Raw genomic sequence first — 13,887 nt, forward strand, 5'->3', positions numbered from 1 at the left:
GTGGCGGACGTAGCAAGTGCAGCGTTGTGAATGGCGGAGAGACTCACTACTGAAATTACGAAAGAGTACGTTTCGGCAAGATCTGGACACGTTTCTTTCTCCCACATACGTCTCACGGAATGACAACAACGAGAAAATCAAAAAATTTATAGCTCATACCGAGGTTTATCAAATTTTTTTCCTGTGAAATTGGAGAAAGTATCTCATTACTGAAATTCATATAGCCTCTAGTCTGCCAGTATTAAACACGAGTGAATAGCCACTGCATTATTTTTTCAGAAGTTTAACATGACATTTTGTATGCAACATCACAATACGCAGAAAGCAATCTAGTCCCTAAATGAAAGCGCGTACTAGCAGTATCAGCCCAGGAAATACGTAACTATCCTGGTATGCGAATTAAGACGACTACCAGATTGTAGACAATTCGTTAGCAGTTAACCAGCTGAAGTAAACGGCACTTTCTACTAACATCTGTTCGCAGTCTGCACTCCCCTACTAACGCCGTTTCCGTATTCATTACTTTTTTAAGATAATTGTACTTTTCCGTCTAAATAAAATAAACTTGGTTGTAAAATCTTATTCAGAATACAGTACCTTTACCCTAATTGTAACCGAGCGAGGTGGCGCAGTGGTTAGCACACTGGACTCGCATTTGGGAGGACGACGGTTCAATCCCGTCTCCAGCCATCCTGATTTAGGTTTTCCGTGATTTCCCTAAATCGTTTCAGGCAAATGCCGGGATGGTTCCTTTGAAAGTGCACGGCCGATTTCCTTCCTAATCCTTCCCTAACCCGAGCATGCGCTCCGTCTCTAATGACCTCGTTGTCGACGGGACGTTAAACACTAACCACCACCACCACCCTAATTGTAAGAAATTTAAGAGAAACACAGCGAACGATATTTACCCCTACGGTATTATCAGTTTTAATTCCCAACGCTTCATCAGACGCTTCTACATGTAGCCGAATGTGTAAAATTAGTAACTAAACTGTTAAACGGCATAATAGAGCGAAGGAAAACAATTTCTCATGCGTCTCTTTCAGGGACTTTGTCGCTGAGTGCTGTAGGTAATCCCTTTTAGTGTATTCCCAATCGGGAACCTGCTTGCACAATCAAACTGATACATGTGCACATCCAAGCGCGCCCCCACTACAGCACCACCCACCAATCCCCCACAAACTCCGCTCATCTCTCCCCCCCCCCCCCTTCCAAAGCCACGTACACACATTATGGTCAGAGGACAAATGCAAGGCTGTAGAAGCATGCATAACAGGAGGAAAGTTAAATGCCGCCTAATGGAAAATCAAAGACGTCCTTAGTTAAAAGAGAAACTGGATGAATGTCAAGAGCTCAGACTACAAGTCAATACTAAACAAACAAGAGAAAGATGAAAGGTGAAATGAAAAAGAGAGATGAAAGACAAACTTGAAGACAACAGTACAGAAATGGAAGAGGAAATACACACATCAAAAAAAGATTTGCATCACCTCAGTTCCAAGAGTTCCGGAACATGTAACACCGAAAATGCAGGATGCATGGGCACCTGCTGCCGATATATAATTTTTTTTGCTGAATTGTGTGTAAATATTTGTAATTTAAATGCTTTCTTTTAATAAGTAAGGACATTGCTTCACTATATGTGTTAATTTAGGTAGAAGTCTGCTGACATTTCATTGTATTTATCTGTGTCTCACTGTAAAACTTATAAGCTCTGGGAAAAAGCCAAAGGAATTTTTATCTGCATCGACTAGTAACGATAATAGCAGTGCTTTTTGTGCGTTGTAAAATCTTTGGGTAGGGAATTGTTGGGCGGAGAGAGAGGGAGACGGGCTCCAGCGCTTGTAGTGGGCGGAAGTGTGGTGTTAACGCTCTCGCAGCAGAGAGTACCATTGTCGGCGGCATCATGTACGCGCGCCGGCCAGATGTCTAGTAGCAGGAGGAAGGACAGTGGACGGGCGGAATAGGCTGTATTAATTATGATTGCCCATCCCTGTAATTAGTCGTGCTCCACAAGATGCTACCGTCTTCAAAAACAGCAGCAGTTCCAGCGACACAGATTCGCGGTCGGCTCCGTCATATGCGCAGCACTGAAGTAAGACTTTTCATTGGTAGAAAGTATTAACGGCTAACCTAGCAGCACAGCTGAATGTGATTTGATTGATAAAATTTATTTAAATAATAATCAGTTAACCTCAGGACGATTGTGTCCTCATTGTCCTCAGACATTGTTACCAAGCAGGGTCCTTGTTCCTTTTTTTCCTTATATGCTGTCATAAGAAACATATTGAATAGTTAAGCCAGTTTATTAATGAATAATTTCACTTTTAAGAATTTTAGTCTCAATCTACTTTCAGTTAAGTGTTGTAACACAGAGGCTTCAGTATATGTGTAAAGTAAAGCAATTTCATATTTCAAGTTTGAGAATCAATCACTGGAAAAAATCCAAATCTAAAGAAATGCACAAATTAAGAGTGCAGAAGTTTTATTTATTTTACATGTAGCTTGGACCACATGGTTGTTTGGTTTGGTACGTATTACGTTATTTATTTCTGTTCAAGTCAGAAAAAAAAGGCTCAGTTGTTCAGACAATAATTTGAAATCCAATATGCTAAATAAGTAACTGCAAAGTAAAAGTGTTTGCTTTTTTTTCTAAATTTCTTTGATGACGTTGGGTTGAGGCCACTGAAAGTCACTGTTCACGTAACGAAGTTTAATACTAACATAAAGTTTAATTGCGTATTTTCAAATCATTACTCGATTGTTTTTTCAAAATTTAATGAAAAACTAAGACTGCAATCGTGACATTTAATTGTAAGCATAGTGATCAAATATGTGGGACGATTCTGTCTAGGGCTGCGTGGCGCGCCGGCGGTGGCATGGGGCGGGAATAATTCACGTTTCCCGTTAACGGCAGGAGCCGTCCGAACGGAAATGCCTGTTTGGATGTAGGAATGTAGCTGACTTAACTGTGTCATCCCCTAGACGGCTGAATAGCGAACTAATACTTAGTGCATGTTGGACGGCTTTCGTGATCGCTTGGGAATTTGAGAAAATTCAATATGGACATGTGTTTGCGCTGGACCATTATTCCCTCCCATGTAAATTGTCTGATTGACTGCTTCTTCACATTTCCCACCTTCATTTGGTTGAGAGAAGATCGATTGTGATGTGTATTGAGTGCATCTAGTAGGTGAAAGACGGGTGAAGGACACATTTGCTGGTTCTCTAGACATGAGAAACACCTTAGTTGACTTCGTAAATTATAAGGATGATTTGGAATCTGTTATATCACCGTCATCAGTATTCGCGAGTGGAAATATCAGTTTCCTCTAATTTTTCGAGGAGTCACATAAAGGTCTTTGCAGACAAGATCAGTTTCTAGTTGTGCAGTGGTTTACAACACGCTGCAGCTCACTAAAGTTTCGGTTTTCTAGAGAAATAATTTCCAGTCTATATCTTCGAAATTATACTGCACAAGTGACATTGCTATGTGCTTGATATCGAGAAGTATCGCGAAAATGGTATGACATTCTGGCAAACCATGCAAAATTACATATTTTCTTGTAATCCCAGTCTGGAGATGGAGTGGAAAGCAAGCGGGTCCGGCCCAGAAACTGTAACGCCTTTGTGCCAAGGGGAACTGACCCCGACTTTGTACAACAGTTCTGAAAGTGACTTCAGTCCGCTGAGGGCACTATGGTTACTCGTTGAGGGCGGATGACTTGTTACTGTCGGTTGCGGTGGATGACCACCCGACCTTGAGGGAAAATGTCTAGTGCTGCAAGGAGTGTATGTGATGCATATGCTGTCTGTCTTAGCGGTATATGTACAAGTGTCTGGCGGTTGATAGTAATATGAATGATGTAAAAGGAGCAATTTTGTATGGCGCAGGATATGAATTTTATGTTTACTACGTCGACATGGTAATCGGTGATATATTGTCGGGTTGGAAATCGGTTTCACGCTCTAATATTCAATCTTCTGTCCTCAGTGCCGGAGCAGTGTAATTGAACAAGATTCTTTCTATATTTCACGATCTGTTGGCCACTTTGCAGCGTTTAACTGTCAGTGCAATATGTTGATTTTTACAAAATGGTTCTGCCACTGAACAGTCTCGTCTGCAGAATGAAAGAGGCGGACAGTGCTTCCACACTGACAGCATCAGTGATTTTGCGGGTAAATTCAGAAAGAGCTAATCAGAATGGTCCATTCATTCACAAGACACCCTTTGTGCTGGGACATAGGCGTCTCTACATAGTGGTGAGAACGTTTGCGTTTTGGAGATGTTTGTTGAAAGCAGGACTTAATGATTTCCAGGAAGGGTACCACGTGATGGACGGGGTGTCATTTTAGGACCATCAGGAAGAATGCTGTCGGTGTTATTCTGGGCTATTTTCGTAAACAGATCCTGTTAGGATAAGAATTTTCCATGTAGACAAGCTGAGACATGACAAAAGCTCCTACAAAACCGACCATTAACTATTTCTGCGACACTTTACACTTTTCTTGACGTAGACTTGGCTCTTACTTACATAGCCATGTGACGTCAGTATAACATTGAGAACCCTTTAGCTGCCCCTGCGTTGGTGAGTAGCTAGTTAGATGTCTCGCTCCTGACAATGGACTCGCAGCTATGCATCAGCCAAAGTAAAAACGTGCGCAGCTAGTCGCGTCTCGCATGTCCCATTAGGATTGCTAGGAAGAATGCACCCTATGCTAATCTGGGAAGCATTGCAACAGATTTCTATAGCGTGACATATGTCGCGAGTATAACTCTCGAAGAACTCTTAACTATATACCCGAAAACAGACGTGACTTTCACCTCTGGCTGTTAGCTGCAGCAGCGTGAGAGCAATGGCTTGCGTCCTCTGCATTTGTCTCTAGCGCTGGCTTGCACCCGGCTGGCCATGCTAAGTGCCTTTGCAGTTTCGACGGCGTCGGCATGTGCGCACGTCGGAACAGTTTGCTGATTTGTTGCAATTGACGACAGTTCGAAAGCGTTTTTTTACATGCACTGAGTGTTTGTACAGAGCGTTAATTTCGGCTGTTTAAGCGTTGTGAGCGTATTTGCAGAGCCTTTTACATGCACTATTTTGACAATTTAGGAGTTGTTTTTGTGTCTGTACATCAGTGTACCGCATTATTTCGGTGATTGATGAGTAGTTTGCAGGTCTGTATGCTGTGTACTGCTTTATTTCGGTGACTTTCGAATAGTTTGCAGGTCTATAGGATGTGTATCGTGACCCCCAGAACGTCAGAACGATGGTTTTGTATCAGTGTAATAAATAAACTGTGTGAAATCGATCTCTAAATAAATTGTTCCAAAATAAATAAAGTACACTCCTTCCTCTCTCCAGCAGCTCAGAACAGGCTGAGTCCTTTTCCTGCCATTTCCTCCCCCCCCCCCCAGACCGCCATCTTGGATTACATCACAGACGGGAGGATGGCGCCCTCTGGTTGCGGTACTGTGTACTAGGTCAGTAGGGCTCTGGACCTCATGGTGAACACACTGGGTGGGGCTACTGCCCCAAATTGTTTAAATAAAGACTGCCTGAAAAATAAAGACTTTTGTCCATCCTATCCAGCAGCCCAGAACATTCTGCCCCTTTTCCAGCCAGTACTAAGGGAGAGGTGGCGGTCGGATGACTTCGTGGAGGTGCCAAAATGGCCTTTTTTCCCGCTATTGTTTTAGGTTAGTGGAGGTAGCCCAAGTGACCTTTTTTCCCCACCAAAATTTGAACTTACCGCCATTTTCTGGAGGAGAGGAGGGGGAAGGGGGTTTACCAGAGAGGGGGAGTTAATGAATTGATTAGTTTAATTATATAGTCAATCAAACTGATAAGAGTGAGAGGGGTATTCCAATAACTCAGACCTGAAAGTGTACTTCTAGCAGCGAGGGGGGAGGGGGTGGGTTGGAGGTTTCCTAAGGGAGGAGGTGAGGGGAAGGGGGTGGGGAACGATAGGTTAAGGACTGGTCAATCAAAGAGAAAGATCCTTTCAGCAGAACAATAGGTTAAGTATCTGTCAATCAAAGTAGATCAATAGGTTTGCCCCTGAGTGCATACTTGCCCCTGACGTAGGCAACCGGCACTAACAAAATGCGCTGAAACATAGTTTGCCCAACCACTCATGTCATCGACAGTTCCTGCCTCTGCATCTCTTCCATGTCCGAACTACATCGCTTTGGTTCACTCTGAGACGCCTGGACACATCCCTTGCTGAGAGCCTTTCCTGGCACAAAGTAACAATGCGGATACAGTCGAACTGTGGTATTGACTGTCTAGGCTTGGCTGAACTACAGACAGCAAGAGCCGTGTAACTCCTTGCTGGTGGAATGACTGGAACTGATGGGCTGTCGGACCCCATCTATCTCATAGAAGCTGCTCATTCACAGTTGTTTACATCTTTTGGCAGGTTTAGTGACATCTCTGAACAGTCAGAGGGACTGTGTATGTGATACAATATCCACAGTCAACGTCTATCTTAAGGGGTTCTGGAAACTGGGGTAATGCAAAACTTTTTTGATGTGTGTAAATGGATATAAGATGGGAAATATATTATAGCGAGGAAAATTGACAGAGCTCTGAAAGACGTAAATCGAAACAAAGCCCCTGGAATAGATGATATTCCCTCGGAATTATCGAGATCCTTAGAAGAACCTGCCAGGACAAAACTATTTCACTGGGTGTGCAAGATATGTAAGACAGGGGGAATACTGTCAGACTTCAGAATAAATGTAACCGTCCCAATTGCTGACAGGAGTAAATAATGTTGGGCTACAAGTTTAATAGATCCTCGTTATAGAGTACTGACACCAACTATTTACAGAAGAATGGTGCAACTGGTAGAGGCTGACTTCAGGTTTGGGTTTCGGTGAAATACAGGAACACGCGAGCAAGTCTCACCCTACGACTTATCTTTGGAGATACATTACGGGAAGGCAAATTAAAGTTGATAACATTTGTAGATTTAGAGAAAGCTTTTGATAATATTGACTCGAATAGACTCTTTGAAATTCTCAAGACAACTAGTATATAAAACAAGGAGCGCAAGTTAACTATAACTTGTTCAGATACCAGTTATAAGTTTCGAAGAACATGAAAGGGTAGTAGTAGTTGAGAATGTAGTGAAAAAAAAGTTCTAGCCTACGGCTGATATTATACAATCTATGCACTGAGCAAGCAGTAAACGTAACAAATGTAAAATTTCAAAAGGGAATTCTAGTTGTGCGTGAAGAAATAAAAATCCGAGGCTTGCCTGCGGAACTGTTAACCAGCGACAGCAAAGGTTTAAATGGGAAGAATGGATAATGTTTTGAAAAATTAAGATGAACATCTGCAAATACAAAACAAGGATAATACACTGAAGAGCCAAAGAAACTGGCACACGTGCCTAATACCGTGTAGGTTCAAAAAATGGCTCTGAGCACTATGGGACTGAACATCTTAGGTCATCAGTCCCCTAGAACTTAGAACTACTTAAACCTAACTAACTTAAGGACATCACACACATCCATGCCCGAGGCAGGATTCGAACCTGCGACCGTAGCGGTCCCGCGGTTCCGGACTGCAGAGCCTAGAACCGCCCGGCCACTGCGGCCGGCAATACCGTGTTAGACCCGCGCGAGCACGCACAAGTGCCGCAACACGACGTGGCATGGACAGGACTAATGTGTGAAGTAATGCTGGAGAGAATTGACACCATGAAAACCTGCAGCGCTATCCAAAAATCCGTAAGAGTACGACGGGGTGGAGATCTCTTCAGAACAGCACGTTGCAAGCCATCCCAGATACGCTCAATAATGTTCATGCCTGGGGAGTTTGTTGGCCAGCGGAAGTGTTTAAACTCAGAAGAGCGTTTCTGGAGCCACTCAGTAGCAATTCTGGACGTGTGGGATGACGCACTGTCCGCTTAAATTCCCTAAATCCGTCGTAATGGACAATGGACATGAATGGATGCAGGTGATCACACAGGATGCTTACGTACGTGTCACCTGTCAGAGTCGTATCTAGACATATTAGGGGTCCCATATCACTCCAACGGCACACGCCGCACACTCCTTATAGAGCCTTCACCAGCTTGAGCAGTCCCCTGCTGAAATTCAGGGTGCATGGATTCATGAGGTTGTCTCCATATCCATACACTTCCATCCGCTCGATACAATTTGAAACGGGACTCGTCCGACCAGGCAATGTCTGTGTTGACGGACCCAGGTGAGGCGTAAAGCTTTGTATCGTGCAGTCATCAAGGGCATACAAGGGGGTCTCCGGCTCCGAAAGCCCGTATCGATAGTGTTTCGTTGAATGGTACGCACGCTGACACTTGTCGATGGCCCAGCATTGAAAACTGCAGCAATTTTCGGGAGGGTTGCACTGCTATCACGTTGAACGATTCTCTTCAGTGGTCGTCGGTCAAGTTCTTGCAGGATCTTTTTCCGGCCGCAGCGATGTTGGAGATTTGATGTTTTATCGGATTCCTGATATTCACGGTACACTCGTGAAAGAGTCGTACGGGGAGGTCTCCACTTCATCGCTATCTCGGAGATGCTCTGTGCCACCGCTCCTGCGCCGACTGTAACACCACGATAAAACTCACTTAAATCCTGATAACCCGCCATTGTAGCAGCAGTAACCGATCTAACAACTACCCCAGACACCTGTTGTCTTATATAGACATTGCCGACCGCAGCGTCGTTTTCTGCCTGTTGAATACGCATGCCTATACCAGTTTCTTTGGCGCTTCAGTGTAATGTAGTTGTATTAAATCAGGCGGTGTTGAGGGAATCTGGTTAGGAAATGAGATACTAGAAGTAGTAAATGAGTTTAGCTACCTGGCCAGTAAAATAACTGTTGATGGAAGAAGCGGGGTGGATATAAAATGCAGACTAGCTATAGAAAAATATTTCTGAAAAGAAGGAATTTTTAGCATCTAATGTAAAATTTAACTGTTAGGAAATATTTTAGAAGGTATTTGTCTGAGATGTAGCCTTGTATGGAAGTGAAAAGTGAACGATAAGTAGTTCAGACAAGAAGAGACTGAAGATTAGATTGGTAGATCAGACAACTAATGAGGAAGTATTGAATTTGACTGGGGAACAAATAAATTTATGGCGCAACTTGACTAAAACAAGTGAGTTAATGTAACTTATCCCGAGAAATCGTAAATTTGAGTGAAGCGATTCCGCGCCTGTGTGTGTGTGTGTGTGGGCGGTGGCGGTGTGGAGGGGGGGGGGGGGGGGGGGGCAGGCGAAATTGTAGATGGAAACCAAGCGATGAATGCAGTAAGCAGGTTCAAATAAATGCAGGTTGCAGTTGTTATTCAGAGGGAAAAGGATCTCACAGGACAGACTAGAGTGGAGGGGAGTATCAAACCACTCTTCGGACTGCCCGTATTAACAACATGCGACTGGAGTTGCCTTCACGAGATCTGCCCATCAGGACTCAGCACCATTATGTGTGAACACCCTTTTGTTTACCTGCATTTGGGAAGAAAAGTTTATGGCTCGGAAATGATCACCTTTAAGTTTGGATACTGTCAACAAGCTGTCAGTAGCGTCCCTTCTAGTGTCTATTTTTTTTTTTTTTTCGAATCATTGTCCTGCGCCACTAATGTTGTCTCACGATCAGTCACTCACCGTCTTCCAATGGAGTTCTGCCTGTTCTGAAGCCCAAAATGACTGACAGACGTGAAGGAGCAAATTTATATATGCCTCCAGTGGGCGCCCATGGTTTCAGGACTTACTGAATACATTTTTGAAAAATTATAAATGCGTCATACGAAAGTTCTTCCTTTGTAGCGAACGAGTATCACACAGATGGAAACAATCGTAACCCAAAAACCAGACGACCGACTTGATCCTTACATGTGGTACTCATGGACGATGTCATTCTCATACAGTTTTCAGGTAGTGAAATAATGGTGCATAATAACACAGCGTGCCATAAAACTTTCGTTATGACTCTATTTTTCAGCTGGCATAGAAGCACGATGCGACCGCAGATTTTCTATGGCCACCTACTGCGTGCTTGCCCAGCGCGCACCACAAAAGGACAAGTTCTTGACTGGTTGCAGGTGAGACTCACGAGCGCATAGGAGACTGTAGTTATTGCGGTTACATGTCGTATAACTCAGCAGTGCTCGGAATTTACACCTGCCGTACTGGCTCCGGAAAGACCCTAAGAAACGAAGGAGCCCATAAAGTTAGCAGCGAGCTACGAAGCCTTTTGTAAACTTTATCAGAGAATACCTGCTTCTGCGAGTTACGACAGGCCGCGCTAACTATCCTCTCTTGTTACGATGAGTGACGTCCTGGTCTGACAGTCGAGAGCTGCCGCCGCCGCCGCCTGCTTGCCCGTTCCTTGAGCGCTGCCATCGGCTCAGAAGCTGTGAAGGAGGCAGCACTCGCGAAACGGGCTGCCAGTCCACACGGCTGTGACAGGAACCGTATGTGTCGGGCTAAGCGGAATGCAACTAAGGCGACTGATGCAGGCGATACCTCGGTTTGTTCTAAAAATAGCTGCCGAACGAGGTAGCGCGATGATTAACACAGTGGACTCGCATTAGGAAGGACTGCGGTTCAAATTTCCATCCAGGTATCTAAACCAGTAAATCACATGAGCGTTTTCCTTCCTCATCATGTCTATATTCGAGTTCGTGTGACAGTCTCAAATTACCTCGTTGCCATCAACGGGACGTTAATACCCAGTATTCTTCCCTCCATTTTCAATGAATAGTTATACATCGTTATTCGCGTTTGTCAGTTTATTATGTAGCAGGTAGACTCCATGCACTTCATTGACATGGCAGGACATTTATGTAGAAGACGTTAAAATTTTACCAGAATTTCATTTCAACACCCTCGACAATAACTGAGAACGCGCCGTTTAAGCAAGTGAAGTACAGGTTGCTCCATTTATCTGACCGCGGGACAGCACTATGCCCCCCCCCCCCCCCCTCCTCCTTTATTGTGAGTTTTAGCCTGAAGGCCGTACCAGACGCACGCGCTTTGTCGGCCAGTGTCATTCGAGCAGTGTAACAGACATCACAAGAGTAACGATGAAGTTTGCGAACGCAACAATGGCAAGAGCGAATTATTCAATTCCACAACCAACGAATGTTTATTTACGATTCGTATGTGCATACGGAGTCCTCCCGTACAGTTCGGAAATTGTTTGATCGGAAGTTTTCAGGTGTTCGAGTTCAGAGTCGTGAGGCAGTTCACAAATTAATGAATAACTTTCGTGAAATGGGAAGTGTTAAAGACAAGAAGCGTAAACGACAACGTACAGTTCCGCGCGTAGTGGCCGCGCGGTTTGAGGCGCCATGCGCGGATTGCGCGGCCCCTCCTGCCGGAGGTTCGAGTCCTCCCTCGGGCATGGATGTGTGTGTTGTTCTTAGTATAAATTAGTTTGAGTAGTGTGTAAGTCTAGGGACCGATTACCTCAGCAGTTTGGTCCCTTAGGAATTAACACACATTTGAATTAACACACACAACATACAGTGCTCACAGAAGCCCATCTCGATGACATACCGCGAACAAAACTATCGTCCACCTCTGTACAAAGAGGTGCTAAGTTGCTTGGACTAAGGTCTAATAAAGTATCAGTAGTACAAGAACTTCGACCTGGTGATCCTGCGCAAACGGTTAAGTTTTGTTAATGAGTTTTAAAGCAAGCGCATGACGGCGAAATGGATCCCTACCTCATTCTGTTTTCGGATGAGGCTTGGTTCCATTTACAAGGGCACGTTAATTCCCAAAACTGTCGACATTGGAGCGCAGATAGACCTGTTGCACTTCATGAGGAACCCCTTCATGATCAGAAATTTTGTGGTAAATTCCTATGGGACCAAAGTGCTGAGGTCATTGGTCCCCAGGGTTACACACTACTTAATCTAACTTACTCTAAGGACAACACACACACACATTCCCATGAGCGAGGCAGGACTCGAACCTCCGACAGCGGGAGAGGGGGGGGGGGGGGGGGAGCCATGCGAACCGTGGCAATGGGCCCAAGACCACGCGGCTACCCCGCTCGGTTCATGATCAGAAAAGAGGGATGTGGTGCGCAGTTAGTGGTGACAGAATAACAGGCCCAATTTTTTAAAATGACAGTTACAAGAGAAAGATATGTGCAAAACAGTTTGCCGACCGTTTTTTAATGAACTGAGTGAAAGAGAACGAAGCTTCGCATTTTTTTCAACAGAATTTGGCAAGGGCTCATACGGCCGATGTTTCTTTGCACGAAATTCACGATGTGTTCGGTGAAAGTGATTAGTAACAATATGTGGCCCGCTAGAAGTTCTGATTTAACTCTGTGCGATTTTTATTTGTGGGGTGCACTGAAGGACTGTAATTCAGTGAGAGGATACGTAACTTTGACAGCCCTCGTGATGTTAAGTAGTAAGACATTCAGCTATGCATCAGCTATTCTTTATACTACACAAGATATCGTTGTTATTAACATACTTTTGAGTGCAGCGTTTCCTTTTCATGTAAACCTTTACAATACTTACAACAAATAATATAATGCATACTTAAAGACAGTGCGGTCAAATATCGGTAGACAACAGTTGAAGAGTAGGCAATATAACAAAACATGGCCAGAGGTCATTGTGGTTGCAAAACTTAGTTCGCTGGCGTGCCATGCCCTAGACAAAAAAACTAGTGACATCCATATAACATTCTGTAGGTTAATGCTTTTCTTTGTGCAGTAGAAGTGTGAGAGTGATCAGAGTAACAGTTTCCGGTGGCGGAAATGTTGTGTTTTATAAGTGACAGAGTAAACGTACAACGACAGTACTGCGGAAACAGTCGTAGTAGCGCGAGGAACATTCAATAAGCAATGGAGCACATTTTTTTTGCTCGGTCAGTTTCGGTTGAAAAATGCGGAATTTGTTATGGGACATTGCGGAACATTCCCGCTTCAGCACCTATAGTTTCATGAAGTTCCGACAGGTAGCCTTCAAAAGGGGGTCTGTAACGGAAGTGCGTTTCAAGCAGAGAGCTGCCATTAAGTTTAATGTAAATAAGTTACATAAAACTGCAACCAATCACTTTCTGAATAATTATCTTTTACTCCATGATACGGTTTTCGAACCTTTTCAGGTTCATCTTCAGATGGTTTCTGGAGGCTACATCATAATTTTTAGCATAATACTGGGTGCTGGGCTCTGTTACAAGAAGATGGAACAGGCTTCATTGTATCACCACGACTGTTCTTTATCTGTCGATATGGATGTAAATTTATTTCTTTACTTACTGCGACAGTATGGGCGCCTTTTTTCGTTAGTATCCATCTGTCTGCTTCCATTTTGATGGTCAGTTAGTATATCACTTCACACATTTTTGCACAATCTATATTAATTTACACTCTGACAGCGATACTTTTCCAGCATCCAGCATGTGCTGTACAACTGATGCTTGTAACAAAGATGTTGACAGAAAGATATGGTATAAAACTACTTTGCACAGAGATGTAATTTGTTCTTTCTTACATGTATTAAAGTCGATATAAGGGCAAATATTTTAATCCGATCTCCTGCGTGCTGGCCAGCGGCACAGAGCTGTGACTCCTCCAATGCTGGAACGTGCGAACACTCTCATTCAAGGTGATCGAGGGATCAGTCAAACGTCTCGCTACTCGTTCACCAGGTGGGGTACTCAAAGGTGTGTGCCAAAAATGGTTCAAATGGCTCTGAGCACTATGGGACTCAACTACTGAGGTCATCAGTCCCCTAGAACTTAGAACTACTTAAACCTAACTAACCTAAGGACGTCACACACATCCGTGCCCGAGGCAGGATTCGAACCTGCGACCGAAGCGGTCGCGCGGTTCCAGACTGTAGCGCCTAGAACCGCTCGGCCACCACCAGCCGGCAGGTGTG

Source organism: Schistocerca piceifrons, chromosome 8, assembly GCF_021461385.2.
Source record: "Schistocerca piceifrons isolate TAMUIC-IGC-003096 chromosome 8, iqSchPice1.1, whole genome shotgun sequence".
In the NCBI taxonomy this organism is placed as follows: Eukaryota; Metazoa; Arthropoda; class Insecta; order Orthoptera; family Acrididae; genus Schistocerca; species Schistocerca piceifrons.